This window comes from Crocuta crocuta, unplaced genomic scaffold, assembly GCF_008692635.1.
Source record: "Crocuta crocuta isolate KB4526 unplaced genomic scaffold, BGI_CrCroc_1.0 scaffold271, whole genome shotgun sequence".
NCBI classification, from domain to species: domain Eukaryota; kingdom Metazoa; phylum Chordata; class Mammalia; order Carnivora; family Hyaenidae; genus Crocuta; species Crocuta crocuta.
In genome coordinates, this window is record NW_027527824.1 from 3,095,058 (window position 1) to 3,110,614 (window position 15,557).

General features: G+C 40.7%; 1 protein-coding gene across 1 annotated transcript in view; it reads right to left on the reverse strand.

The window, feature by feature from the left end:
- TBCEL (tubulin folding cofactor E like) overlaps positions 1–12,671 on the reverse strand; it is a 73,744-nt gene extending 61,073 nt beyond the window's left edge. The window contains exons 1-2 of the mRNA XM_077776693.1: positions 12,053–12,671; positions 9,425–9,479 (exon numbers count right to left, since the gene is read on the reverse strand). The gene's annotated coding sequence lies outside the window, so the exon portion shown is untranslated. The remainder of the gene's footprint in view (positions 1–9,424; positions 9,480–12,052) is intronic.
- Positions 12,672–15,557: the final 2,886 nt, after the last annotated feature.

The window sequence follows — 15,557 nt, forward strand, 5'->3', positions numbered from 1 at the left end:
AGAAAATCATATATGCATGCTATCTTTCAACTGTGAATACATAAGTTTAAGGTCATTACTCAGCTGTTTTTAGAACAGATTACTCCATTCTCTCTCCTCCTGAATCCTACAAAAGCTATCAAGTGAAAGGAAGGCCTCACTATGAACAAACTACTAGTTCATCAATCTGCAAGCAGCCTTATAGCAGAATTCACGAACCATTTTGGCACATAACCAGGGATTGCCAGAATGTTAAACATCAGCTACACAGAAAAGCTGCAAAGTTTCCAGGTCACGAGCCTCTTCCTCATTCAGTGCTTACGGTGGTATCACCCAGCAGTAACATGTGCCGTTTCTAAAACCAAACTGCCTGGAGGTAAATCAGAATTGACACTGCTACTCTGTGTGACTGTGGGCAAGTTACTTTGGTTCTCTGGGTCTCCACTGCCTCATCCATAAAAAGGAGTAATACAGAGCCCCCAACTCCCAGGTCATAGGGCTGCTAACAAATGGAGACAATGTGGGTAATAAGTGTTTAGCACAGTGCCTGGCACCTAGAAAGCACTTAGTAAATATCCATTTACTATAGCTTCTACTGCCACCGCTACTACTACTACCATCACCACCCAGGGAGCACGGTAGCATTAAGTACAGCAGGTTGACTTGCTTTTAACTTTGTTAAGTAGATTTGATCTCATTGTTTTTGGTCCCAGGACTATCCCAACTAATGCCAATTAATGATTCAGGCAGTAAAAATGTCTGACACTTCTAATGCCATTCCTCCTTAACTGGAAGGTCTTTCCCTTTCTTCTCCACCTGTCTAAATTTTATGTATTCTTCAACATTTTGCTCAGAATATACTTCACAGATACCTCCTGCCATAATGGTCCATTTCATTTGAGCTGAGCTCATAGTATCTATTGCCTAAAATTTCCAGGGGGCAATTAATCACTCACATGTTAGCATGGTATCATTTTTGTCCTACATGCCATTATTATTTAACTTTGGCCCAGTAATGTGATTTTCATATGTTTATATCTCATGGCCTTAGATCGTATAGCTCTTAAGGGTAAGGACCATATCATAATGTTTTGTTGTATCTATCAAGGACTGGACCTTTGCATATAATCGGCACTCTATTAATGTGCTAATCACTGAGTTTTCTAATCACTTTTGATTGTGCATATCAAATGGATTTTACAAAATAAAAAAACACTTTAATAAACTGAGATCAGAATATGAACAAAAATGCTTCATAGTTACCACTGAAATGCATAATTATGTCTACCTCTCCATGGAGATTCTCAAAATAAGAGATGAAATGATAGAACAACGGGGGCGCCTGGGTGGCTTAGTCGGTTAAGCGTCCGACTTTCGCTTAGGTCATGATCTCGCGGTTCGTGGGTTGGAGCCCCACGTCGGGCTCTGTGCTGACTGCCGGCTCAGAGCCTGGAGCCTGTTTCAATCTGTAACTCCCTCTCTCTCTGACCCTCCCTTGCTCATGCTGTCTCTGTCTCTCTCTCCTAGAAATAAATAAAACATTAAAAAAAAAAATTAAAAAAAAAATGATAGAACAACGAATCAGGAGCAGTCAGAAATATCTGCTACCTAACGCAAGTTAAATTCTTATGCAAAAACTATCGCCACAACAAATATAATGCTTAGTATTTTAGTATTCGTATTAATACCTCACATTTTATACACAAGAGCTAACAATTTATGCCATGCTTCAGAACAACAGGCACTGTTTAGTAATGAAAGATGAATATATGTGCCTTTCTGGTGAGAATGTAAAATGGTACAGCTGCTGTGGAAAACAGTTCCTCAAAACATTAAACTTAAAATTTACCATATGATCCAGCAATCCTTTTGGGGGTATATAAAAAAAGAACTGGAAGCTTGGACTTGAAAAGATATTGGTGTATCAGTGTTTGTAGCAGTATTATTCACAATAGCCAAAAGATGGAAATGACCCCAATATCCATGGATGGATGAATGGCAAAGCAAGAGGTGGTGTATATACAGATAATGAAATATTACTCAGCTTCGAAAAGGAAGGAAATTCTGACACGTGCTACCACATGGGTGGACTCTGAAGACATAATGTTAAGTGAAAGAAGCCAGATACAAAAGGACACATACCACATGATTATTACACTTATATGAGGGATCTAGAGCAGCCGAAATCACAGAGAAAAGAAAGTAGAATGAGAGTTGTCAGGGCCTGGGGAGAGTGAAGCATGAAGTTTCCTGATTTATGGGGACAGAGTTTCAGTTTGGGAACATGAAAAAGTCCCAGAGATGGATGGTGCTAATGGCTGTACAACGATGTGGATGTACCACTGAACTATATACTTTAAAATGGTTAAAACTGCACTTTATTATATTTTACCACAATATAAAATATTTCAAAAAATTATGGGATAAAATATATGCCACACATATATAAAGATGAACATAGGGCAAGTCCCAAATTTCTGCTTATTTTCTGAGCGTGTTGCTCAGCACAGTTACCAAATTAGTGCCAACAATTCACTTAAGAATGGGAACAGTGAGTAAAGGATAAACTAGCCAAGTCTCAATAAATCCATTTTCTGAGAGGTTTGATTTATGAAGTACACAACCTTCATTTATCTCTTTCTTGGATTTCTTTACTAATAACGTTCGTGTGGAGAAACAGCACTAACGGATAAGGGACTAATAGAGTTAGCATTTTAAAAGCCCCCAAAGGGCACTTACCTTTAATTACTTATGCCTTAAAAACTTATGCCTTAAATTACTAACAGTGCCTAGGAGAAAATACAGTCCTCGCACAAGAGTCACAAGAATAAGGATTTAGTAATTTACATTTGTTTTCAACATTTTAAGAGCTGAAAGTGTACAATTCTCTCCTAAAATTCTTTGCCCATTTAACTACGAACTAAATAACAATACTGTGATAATTAAGTACAAACCTCAAATACGAAGTGTTTTTACTGAGATGGTGGCATCTGACAACCAGAACTTAGTATCTGAGAGACCCTTTGTATTATGTTATTCTCTTAAAATGTTACGAAGACACGTGCAGGCATGGGCGAGAAGCTAAAGGACTGAAGGTAAGGGTTTCTTGAAAAACCGCGTCTCTCACAAGATTTCATAGCACAGTCAAGCGTCATTACCATAGAACTCATTATTGGCAAATTCACCTACTCAATAAAGTTTGTTGTAGCCCCCAATCCATACTTGCCACTCGCTCACAGTCACGTGCAGACACTAATCTGAATCGCCCACCGTGCACGTTTCCAGCTGAGACAGAACAGGGTAGCGCTCTACCATCCTGTTTCAGCTCTCACACCGTAAATGGGCCCTTTGTGCAATTTCTTTGTGCGATTTAGCTCCATGTTTTTCATATTCTTCTGTTTTCACTAGCAAGATGGCTCTAAGTGTCCTGCAGAAGTTCTGTCTGGTGTTCCTACCCAGTAACCTGTGATGTGCCTTATGGAGAAAATATGTGTTAGACCAGATTTATTCAAGCGTCAACTGTACTGCTATCCACTCTGAACTCAAAGTTAATAGATCAACAATATATGCTGAATAAAGTGTCTTTAAACAGACACACATATAAAACAAGGTTATGTATGGATCGGTTGACAAAAATGTGATCAGAACTGGTAGGAACCTAACCCCGTATCTCCTGTAGGAGCAATGCTTCTACATTCATTCATTCAGTATTCATGGCAACTCTATATAAGTACCATAAATAACAAGAATCAAGTGTACTTTGTTAAAGAAAACAGCTGGGCTGGGGGGGTTGGGGANGTAAATACAGCAGAAAATGGCAAGGAGATCAGTAAGAAAATGTGAAACTTGAGTAACTGGTCCTGGGACAAGTGATTATCAATATGAGAAAGGGAAAATGAATTTTTACGTCACAACATAGAAAAAGTCAACTCAAGCTTTATCTTTATGAAAAGAAAAGTTATTTTTTCTAATAGGAGAAGAACTTAAAAATCCTCATTTAGGGAAATATTTCATAAACATAGAGAACCCATAAAGGAAAAGCTGGCCAGTAAAAGAAAAAGCTTTTGATCATCGGGAGACATTAAATATGAAAAAACACAAGCCAGAAACTGGAAAAAGATGCTTCCAACACATGTAATTAGTATGGAGAACTCCTGAAAATAATGAGAAAAACAATCCAATAGAAAAATGATAGAAGATATGAACACGTTATTTAACGGAAGATAAAATTCCAATGACTAATACATATATGTAAAAGACGTTCAAACTTAATAATATTCAGAAACAAACATTAAAATCTCCATGGAATACTATTTTATATAAATTAGCAAAACTTAAAAACTTTGACACCATCAAAGTATTAGAGAAAATGTGGAAGAATAGAGTCTCTTCCCTTGGTAACAAGAGTGCAAATACCTTAATAAAAACTGGTACAAATACCCTGGAAAACACTTTATCACCATCTAGTTAAGTCAAAGATGCACACACCCTGTGATACAGCAATTCTACTTCTCAGTGTAAATTCTATAGGAACTTGTACCAGTGTACCAGAAGACAAGCATGAGAGTGTTCACAATAATGGGTGAAATTCTGAAAACCCTGACCAAATAAAGGCCTTTACACCCAAGAACAAGCTTGGATAAATCAGGCTATATTCATAAAATGCAATGTTACACAGCAATGGAAACTAATTAATTGATAGTTCTCTATGGTTTTCTCATCAACATGAATGACTTTGAAAATCAAGAAACTGAAGACACAAATAAGTGGAAACATATTCCATGCACATGGATTAAAAGAATTAATAATATTAAACTGTTCATACTACCCAAAGGAATACAGATTCAATGCACTACCTATCAAAATTCCAATGGCCTACTTCACACCACAAATAATTCTGAAATTTGTATGGAACTACAAAAAACCTGCAATAGCCAAAGCAACCTTGAGAAAGAAGAAGAAAGCTGGAAATAGCATGCTACCTGATTTCAAACTAGATTACAAATCTACAGAGATCAAAACAGTATGGTAGAGATAAAGGGGATTAAGGGTACACTTATCCTTATGAGCACTGAGAAATGTACAGAATTGTAGAATCATTATATTGTACATGTGAAACTACCATAACACTGTATGTTAATTATACTTCAATTTTTAAAAATTGATTTGAATTTGGTACAAAAACAGATACACAGATCAGTGGGACAGAACTGAGAGACCAGAAATAAACTCACACATACAAGGACAATTAGTCCATGACAAAGAAGCAAACAAGAGAGGACAGCCCTCAATAAATGGTGCTGGGAAAACTGGACAGCTACATGCAAAAGCAAGAAACTATATCACTATCTTAGAATTCAAAATGGATTAAAGGTTTGATTGTAAGCCCTGAAACCACAAAATTCCTAGAAGAAAACATAGATGGTAAGCTCCCTGACTTAGTCTTAGCGATGTCTTTGTGGATCTGACACCAAAGGCAAGGGAAACAAAAGGAAAAATAAGCAAATGGGACTATGTCAAACTAAAAAGCTTATGCGCAGTCAAGGAAATCATCATCAAAACGAAAAGGCAAGCTCCTGCATGAGAGAAGATATTTGCAAACACACATATGACGAGGGATTAATACCCAAAATATTCAAAGAACTCACACAACTCAACAACAACAAAAAATCCAATAACCCGATCAAAAAACGGGCAGAAGAGTAAATAAACATTTCTCCAAAGAAGACATACCATATGGCCAACAGGCACATGAATGCTCATCATTACTATTAGAGAAATGTAAACAAATCAAAACCACAATGAGATATCATTTAACACCTGTTAGAATGACTATTATCTCAAAAGGAAAAGAAACAAGTGTTGAAGAGGATGTGGAGAGAAAGGAGCCCTCATACACTGTTGGTGGGATTGTAAATTATTGCAGCCACATGGAAAACAGTCTGGAGGTTCCTCAAAATATTAAGAAAAGGACCACCGTATGATTCAGTGATCCCACTTTTGGGTATTTATCCCAAGAATACAAATACACTAATTTGAAAATATATGCACCCTTATGCTCAGTGCAGCATTATTTTCTATAGCCAGTATGCGGGAACTACCTAAGTGTCCATCGACAGATAAATGGATAAAGATGTGGTATTATGTATACAATGGAATACTATTTAGCATAAAAAAGAATGAAGTCTTGTCATCTGCGACAACGTGAATAGACTTAAGGGTATTACGTTAAGTGAAATAAACCAAACACTGTATGATTTCACTCAAATGTGGAATCTAAAAAAGAAAACAAAACAAAAATAAATTTATAGATACAGAGGATTGTGTTTACCAGAGAGGGGTTGGGAGGGATGAGTGAAGGGGGTCAACTGATTTGTGATGGATGGTAACTAGACTCATGGTAGTGACCACTCTGTAGTGAATGCAGATGAAAACTACAAAGCTGTATACCGGAAACTTACATTTAAAACAAAACAAAACAAAGCCAAAAAACTCTGTTGAAAGGATAGATAATTATAAAAATATTTACAGTAAATTCCACTTCTACAAAATTCAAAACCATAGAATTAATTGTATTGTTTAGGGTCACATAATTATGAAATAAAAACGGTCAAGAAATTAAAAAATAACAAACACAGAATTCAGGGTTGGGGCATCCTTGGGGGGAGGGATGTATCATCGGAGAGGGGCACACAGGGGGCAAAAACAGAACTCTCAGTTCTTTCCTAACTTGCTCTTCCTCCACCAGCCCCCACCTCTGGAGCTCTATTTCTCTCTTCCTCTCACATTCCCAAGAAATTAATCAGCAAGGTCTCTCAACAGTCCAAAGAGTCCAATTTCATTCAATTCTTTCTGTCTCCATTACTTTACTCTGGTTTAAACCTCCATCAACCACTCACTAGTACTGCTGCAATATCTTCCTTCCTGACCTCCCACGACTGATACAATCCCTTCTCTACAAGGAAGCCAAGCCATCTTTTCAAAATTTAAGTCAAATCATGTCCCTTAAATTCTCCAAAGGCAAATCCAATCTCTTTATCATGGTCTTCAGGGCTTCCTTTAATCTGTTCTCTGCTCACCTTGCTCACCATACCTCCTCCCACCCACTAGGTTTCAGCCAGCCTGGCTTTCTGCTTCTCAGAACTGCCCAGCTGATTCCCTCTTAAGGCATTCACAGGAACGCCTTTTACCTGGCTCTTGGTTTTGCTGGCTTCATCTCGGCATCCAAGGCTCAAACAAATTTAAACACAAATGTTACCTTCTCCATGAGCTGCCTCTGACCAACCCATCAAAAATAGACCATTGCTGCCATTAATCACTTACTACTTCAGCCTCTTCCATTCTTTATAACACTTATTACTACATGCTAATTTAGTGCTTAAGCCCCTCTCCGAAGTCCCACAAAAGTTGAGATTTGCCAGTCTGGCTCAGTGTTATGCAGAGGAGTACCTGGCACAGGGCAACAGGTATTTGTTGAATGAATGAAAAAGTGAATTTTATTTTGATTAAACACGATGTAATATCTTCTAGCAATGAAATGAAAATCAAGTATACCAGGGATGAGTATGACAGAATCAAAAGAAATTTTGAAAATCACTAGAAAAGCATTAACCTCAGAAGAACTTTGAATAATCCTTTTCTTGGGGCACCTGGGTGGCTCAGTCGGTTAAGTGTCCGACTTTGGCTCATGGTTCATAGGTTCAAGCCCCGTGTTGGGCTCTGTGCTGACAGCTTGGAGCCTGGAGCCTGCTTTGGATTCTGTGTCTCCCTCTCTTTCTGCACCTCCCCTGCTTGTGCTCTCTCTCTCTCTCCCTCAAAAATAAACATTAAAAGATTTTTTAAAATAAAATAAATAATCCTTTATTCTTAACAGTGCTAGTAACAGATCACATTCCTAAGGCCCATTAATGAATTATTAGAAGTTTCACACAGCCAGTTTTGGAAGTGTGTCATCTTGCTTACATCTGTGTCTATAAGAGCACTGTGATCAAGAGCATGGGGCTTCAGTTCGGCCTGAGTTCAATTATGAATCAGCACTGGAATTTGCACAAGTTACTTACCTCCTTATGCTTTCTCATTTGTAAAATGGAACTATTAATAGCTGTTCTGTGGTCATTAGAGTCACTGTGAGGATTAAATGGAAGTTTTTAAAGCATCTGGTTGTGTCTGGCATGTAGTAAGTGGTCAACAGACCATCGTCATGATTATGGATGCCGAGAATAGGAAAGTCCAGACAAATGGGACAGCTCAGAAGAGTCAAATACAGTCTTCGCCTCTGGCACAGGTGGGCTAACTACACACGATGCCTCTGGAACACATGTCAGGACTCCATCCGTCCCCTCCAAAAGAAGTCAAATGTACACAAAGGTAGGTGTAAGGCGGGGAAAAGCACTCCGAGAACACCAAAGGAGTGACTCCCTTCCCCGAGCTTGGCCTCACCTGAAACCAAGTCTTAAGACAGTCACAGGAATCCCCAGATGAAAAACAAGGGGAAAGCATGTGGCAAGGCCCAAGTATGTCAAAGTGAGAAACTGTGTTGGCTGGGTGGGTGTGGCAGGGCTAGAAGATGGTGCTGGGCGGGCAGAACCAGATGGAATGGCATATGGGGCTAAGGCCCTCCGTTTAAAAGTTTGCATCTTTCTTTAGGCAAAGGGGAGGTTAAAGGGAAAAAAACTTAACATGCCAACTGGATACCAAGCCTTCCAGAGAAGGCAAAACACCTTTATGACTTTAAACACCATACAGGTCCACTGTTAGTCTAACATGGAAAATAAATGTTTCCCTACTTCCATAACCACTGATACCATGCTGATCATTATGACCACAGCAGATAGAATCTATTGAGTTTACTATCTGCCTTGCACTGTGTTGTTTTACACTTACCTCGTTCGGTTCTCACTTTCCCTTATGAATGATACTATTATTATTGCCATTTTATAGATCGGAAGACCAAAGCAAAGTTATGTTCAGATGGCTAGTGAGTGAAGGCAACAGAATTCAAATCTAGGTTGCCTGACTGCTAAGCCCTCAAGTTAAACCAATCCCGGGGCGCCTGGGTGGCTTAGTCGGTTAAGCGTCCGACTTTCGCTTAGGTCATGATCTCGCAGTTCGTGGGTTCGAGCCCCGCATCAGGCTCTGTGCTGACAGCCAGCTCAGAGCCTGGAACCTGTTTCAATCTGTGACCCCCTCTCTCTCTGACCCTCCCCTGCTCACGCGGTCTCTCTCTCTCTCCTATAAATAAATAAAAATAAATAAATGTTAAAAACATTTAATCCAATCTATTCAGTTCATTTACATCATTTGCTCAAAAATGATGTGTTACCTACTATAAAGCATCAAGCTGGATGCTTTATATCTATATATATAAAGAATATATATATACATGTATATTCGATATATATAAAGAATCACTTGATTCTCAAATTTTACTATACAGAAAACTCACCTAGGCAAGTCCCAAGATTCTGATTCAGCAAGTCTAGTGTGGAATTTTCGGAGACCTGCAATTTTAATCATAAATTCAGTCAATTCTGATTCACTTGGTGCATGAACTCTGATAAACCCTGTGCTAGGTATCCTAGAGATTCGAGGATATTTGAGCCTCCTGAATTTATAATCTAAAAGGGGTCCAAAAAAAAAAAACCAACACAAATAATACAAAGCAACGTAGGAAAAGTAGTACAGACAATACAGGCAAGAAAGACTTCAAGGAAGAAGGGTCATCTGTAATAAAATGATGAGTAGGAATTTATGAAGAACACATTTCCCAGACTTTTAGGAATAATGTTAAGCAAGAAAGGACAATGAGTAGACAGCTTGGCAGGAACAAAGGATCTGCATTTAGGAACGGAAAAACAGTGGCAGGATAAAAGTAGAGGCTCCAGAGTACCGTCAATGTCAACTTGAAACAGTATAGGCTTTATTCGGTGCTGGCACTAGGAAGTTCATGGTTTTTGAGGAGAGCAGTGATAAATTAGGGCATTGTTCTTTGCAAGAGTACTTTGATGAAGCTATGTGAGATCAAGTAGAATGAGAATAAAAGATAATGGGAAGAGTGAGGCTGTTAGCATTCTAATCTCAAGGAAATCAAAGTCAGGAGAGGGTAATGAAAAAGATTTAAAGGGAGAGGAATGGCAACTCTTAATGACTCATTGCATGTAGGGCAAAGGCAACAATCACGGCTGATTTCTTCACTCCTGAGGTCCTCACGTATCATTGACAGTTTCATGTTTCTTGATGGAACTTCTTCTTCTATAGCTGACTAGACTAAATCTATAAAGAGTTCACTTACTTAAAACACAGGCCACAGTTAAGAGGTCAATAAATAGGCCTCTGACTGGCCAAAATACATGTCATAGTTCATATGCTAAAAAAAAAAATTAGTATACATACAATATATATACATATATAATTGAAAGAACATTATTCAGAGCTGCACAGTCCTATTTTACACAAAATTTTAACAAATGTAAGCATCTAATTTCCAAACCCACAGCAGTTTGGAAACAGAAATTAGAAGGGGAAAGGAGCCTGCTATAGGTGGACATGCCAAAGAGTCTGAGGTTCAAGAGGAGAAATGAAAACTATAAAAAAAGCACACACAATCACTCAGGGTAAATTCTCCACAACTGTTTATTGACAGGTACACATGATTCCCAGGAAAACAAAATTAATGAGACTCTTCCTTCATGTTCCAACCAACTACCACTGAGAAAAAGAAAAGAAAGAAAACTTTTAAACATTCTTTAAAGCCCAAGATTTCAAAACAAATATTTACCTGATGAAAAGATCATTTGTAAGGAATATCTGATACATGCCAACATAGACCCTCTCACCAGTACCCAAGATATGATCAATCAATCAATCAAGATATAATTTATAACACACAAAGTGTGAAGCTGATTAAGAATGCTTTCAGAAGGCTTCTCATCAAGAATATGGCCCCAAGGATGAAGTTTAATTTGGGCAATTCTTTTCTGATGGCTGTGACTTGGAATTCCAAGTTCCAAATAATATGAAGGCATCCTCAACAAAAATTAACACCAATAAACCAGTCTTAAATACAAACCCTCTCAATTTACCTACTGAAAGCGGGCAATATTATTCGACAGTCATCATCCTGTAACAACAGAATGGGTGACAACCTTTAAGAAGACTTTTAAACAGAGCAACACATGAAGGTCTCTCTGTTCACCAATACTCATCAATGTTCATTATGATACTTTTCCTATGAAGACCTCATCTATTTTAGAAACAGGTGAAAACATTTTCATGGGAAGAATTAAGATGTTAACTCATCCAAAGTTAAACTCAGATTTACGACTTAAGTTTAAAGTACATACTAAAGCCATGCACCTCAACCTTTAATTATGTAAAACTATTATACCACATATTATTGGAGTAAGAAGAGTTCAGGTTTCAGCTTGAGATTTTTTAACTATGGCAGAAAAGCAAACCAGGATATCTTTTCAACACTATAACATTAAGTGTGTTGTAGGGATAAATCAATTCAATGGGATTAGGCCTCTTGTTTTCTTTGATATAGCGAAGGACACAGAAAACTAAAGCATACATTTAACTTCAGAAATTTCATAAAATGATCAGGCCACAGTAAGCTATCAAAGATTAAGATTATGGTTCAAAACATCAAATATGCTACATGTTATAAACATGTAAACAAATGGAGCAGTCAGTTGCACCTGGTTAGTTTGACCCTCCCCCACCCCATCCACCTACCCAAACCCATCTCCTTATAACCATCCTAGCTCTCCAGAACCAAACAACATGAGGGCACTAACTGAAGCCAAAGAACTGTGCCTTGGGACAGTGTTCTTCAAGCGGCAGCTTGTGACCCATAAATCAATTTGGTGGATTTCAGTCAGCATGTTTTCACGAAAGTGAGTGGAACAGAAGGGGAATAGAAGTTATCAGACTGTAACACATGTAATAAGGGTAGACAGTGCTCTGTGAAACTCTGTATTCATATACAGGTATGTAATAGATCCTAATGTAAAAAGTACTTAATAGAGGGCATGATGTAAAATAAAAAAAAAAAAAGTTTGAAAGCTCTTACCCTACAGATGTAGCTCTAATGCCTCAAGACCCACAGGCTGAGTGTTTTCATTAGTCCTCAGCACCTACAAAGAATCACTTTCCTCAAAATGGACTCTTGGAAACCAACGTAAGGGCTCCAGGGCAGCATAAATAGAATGGGGACAGCCCCAGCTAAGCCAGTATCTGGACCTGAAACCAACTTCCCCAAACAACCCTAGGTGGGGCCTACAAACTCCCTGTAACCTAGCAACCTTCAGCAGAGAGCTCCTCCTCCTTCCTCCGCTGGCTGTCAACCATTCAACTCTTCCAACCAACTTTCCTCAACTACAACTTCCAGGATCACTGTGCCTGCCAAGGGAAGCGACGATGCCACCTTCTCGCCTCACCAGTTCCCAGAGTGTCTTCCCAGAACTCTGTACTCCCCGTTCTCAACAAAGAACGAAGCTCCCCCATATATCCTTACACGGGCCCCCTCCCAGATCCCAGGGCCGGGTACCCTCCTCCCAGGCCCCATCTCACTCCAATTCCCTCACTCTCAAAGCCTCCCAATTTGAGGGCCAAACGATTCCCCCCAAAGCCCTTATTAAACTACCGCGTCCTTTCATCAGTCCCTAGAAGGGGCAGGCCTAGTATCCCAGGGGCCTGGAGATGCCCGCCTNCTCCCGGCCGCCGCCGCCGCCGCCGCCGCCGCTCGGCCTCCGGCCTGGTCCCGGCCGGCCCCGGCCCGGCTCCTCTTCACCTCGTCCCCCACTCTGGCTGCCGGAGCCCAGTGTCCTGCATTGACCCGGAAGCAGCTTTCGCGGCCCAACAACAACATGTGACCCTGCCGCACGTGTCACGTCCGCTGCGTGGATGGGAGGGGGCGCCGTGGAGCGGGTCCTCCGCTACCGAGCTCGGGTTGCCATGGCGACAGGGCGGTCTGTGCCGGCCTGGTAGTCGCTACAAACACACTGCACCTGCTTTTTCTCTTGGCCCTCCCGAGGAGACACCCTAGGTGCCAAGGAAGAGCAAATTGTCACGTCAGAGTGAGGTAGGGGCGGGTCAGAGCAGAACCTGGGCAGCTGGGAGGCTGCTGCCTTGCAGAGAGGAGCACTGCGCTGAACCTTTCCAGACTGACCTGGAATTATGTCCTGGCTTTGTCACCAGGCTTTTATGTGACCCCGATGAACTCACTTCCTGCCTCTGGCTTCAGGTTCCTCACGAGGCGAGTTCAAGGCTGGAATCTAATAAAATCCCAGGATGCTTTTGCATAAGGATGTGGTAGCACTCCGGCCTTTATTCTGTGTCCTCTTTGCAAGGCTTGTGACATCCTGAGTTTTTCAGTGCTCCCAGCACCCAATGGAAAGACCCCAGTTTCCATTCATTGAGCACCTTCTAGGCACTGTACGCAGGCGATTTCTAATGTTTACAGTCGGCAAAAGTAGGCATTTTGTAGAACTGGGAAGTTGGCACAGGTTAAGCGATCTGCCCAAGACCACCCAGTTAGGAAAAGTGGTTTGAATCCAGGTCAGTCTGGCGCCAGAGTAAAAGTCCATGCACTTCAGGGGCGCCTGGGTGGCTTAGTCGGTTAAGCGTCCGACGTTCCGTTCGCTTAGGTCATGATCTCGCGGTTCGTGGGTTCGAGCCCCGCGTCGGGCTCTGTGCTGACAGCCAGCTCAGAGCCTGGAGCCTATTTCAGAGTCTGTATCTCCCTCTCTCTCTGACCCTCTCCTGCTCACGCTGTCCCTCTCTTTCCTAGAAATAAATTTAAAAAATAATTTTTAAAAAGTCCATGCACTTCAAATTATGACATGTTATTGCTCCAGCTCCATACATCTTATCTGTGGCTCTTGGGCTGTGATTGCTCATGCACTTCTTTGTCCATTTCTTCTGCAGGGACATACATGGAATAGGGATGGTGTTGGCTGATCTTGAAGAGAATTCAGCCTTGTATGGATATGGCAGCTGATGTACTAGGAGTTGCAAAGGTCTATGTGCTACACACATGTGTGTGCTTTTATGTGGTGTGTGTCAGGGAGCTGGTGAGGGAGTGTGATATGTATATATGTATGTATATGTATATGTATATGTATATGTATATTGGTTCCTAGGGTTGGGGGTGAGGACCCAGTGGTGGCTTATCAGCATCAGCTTCTTGGTACTTAGTTCTCTCATTTGTTTTGTCTTAGCTCATAGGTAGAGCTTAGAGAAGTTGGGGTTGGGGTGGGGGGGCGGAGCCCAAAAGAGCTGGTTAAAGAAAATGCTTTGAGGATCAAGGGGAGGGTGAGCCAAGCAGTGTGGCCTAGGCTACTGAGATGGGGACATTCCTCCTCCTTCTGCAAAGAACAGAGCAGCGTCCTCAGAGTACCTCAAAGTAGCCTCAGTGGCAAGGACCGGAGAAGGACAAAGTGATAAATACACAGAGGAGGAAGAACAAAGTGGGTGGTGGGTGCCTGGATGTTTTGTTGATAGACTTCCTTGTGAGCTCAGGTACCACCGGGGACACATAAGAAATACTACGGAGGCTAAGATGTCCTGTGCGCATCTTACCAGAAAAAGGCAAGAAATGTGGATCATTCGTGGACAATGTCTATAAATATATATATGAGTGATGTCTTTGACTGGGTGTGATCTATGTCTTTGTCTCTTTGAGATATCTTTGAGTCATTTTGCTTTTGTTCCCATCTCTCCCCTCAACTCGTAAAGACAGGATCAACTTCTCCACCCTCCTCCTGTCTATCTGCATAAGGCAGCCAAAATTATGTTTCTAAAACTCCTATCTCATCATGTTATACCCTGGAATGTAAAATCCTTCTGAGGTTAAAATCACACTTATTAACATGCTCCTCAAGGCTTTTTATGGTCTGAAACCCTGCTGACTTCTCCAGGCTCATCTTTTTCCCCTTTTCCCCTTTTGCTTTATGTTCTCTGTTCAACCTGGTAGCTGCTAGCCACATGGGGCTATTTAAATTTAAATTAATTAAAATTAAGTTAAATTATGGGGCGACTGGGTGGCTCAGTTCCTTGGACTTCCTACTTCAGCTCCGGTCATGATCTCGCAGTTCATGGGTTTGAGCTCTGCGTTGGGTTCTGTGCTGACAGCTAGCTCAGAGCCTGGAGCCTGCTTCGGTTTCTGTGTCACCTTCTTTCTCTGACCCTCCCTTGCTCACGCTCCCTCTCTCTCTCTCTCTGTCTCTCAGAAATAAATAAAACATTAAAAAAATTAAGTTAAGTTAAAATCGCATTTCCTGAGTGACATGACACTAGCCACATTTCAAGTGCTCAGTAACGTTAGGTGACTAGTGGCTATCATATCGGACAGCACCAATACAGATTATTTTTATCATCACAAAAAATTCTTTTGGGAGTGCTGCTCTATACTTTCAGTTCCTCATGTGTGATACATTCTGTGGGAATTCGCTCAGCTAAGCCCTTTGCTTGAGACATTCTTCTTCCCTCCTCGAATCTGAAAATTATACACAACTGTATATTTTATTGATTCCTTAATAAGCATGTAAGCCCCAATGAAGGCAGGAGCTAGGTCT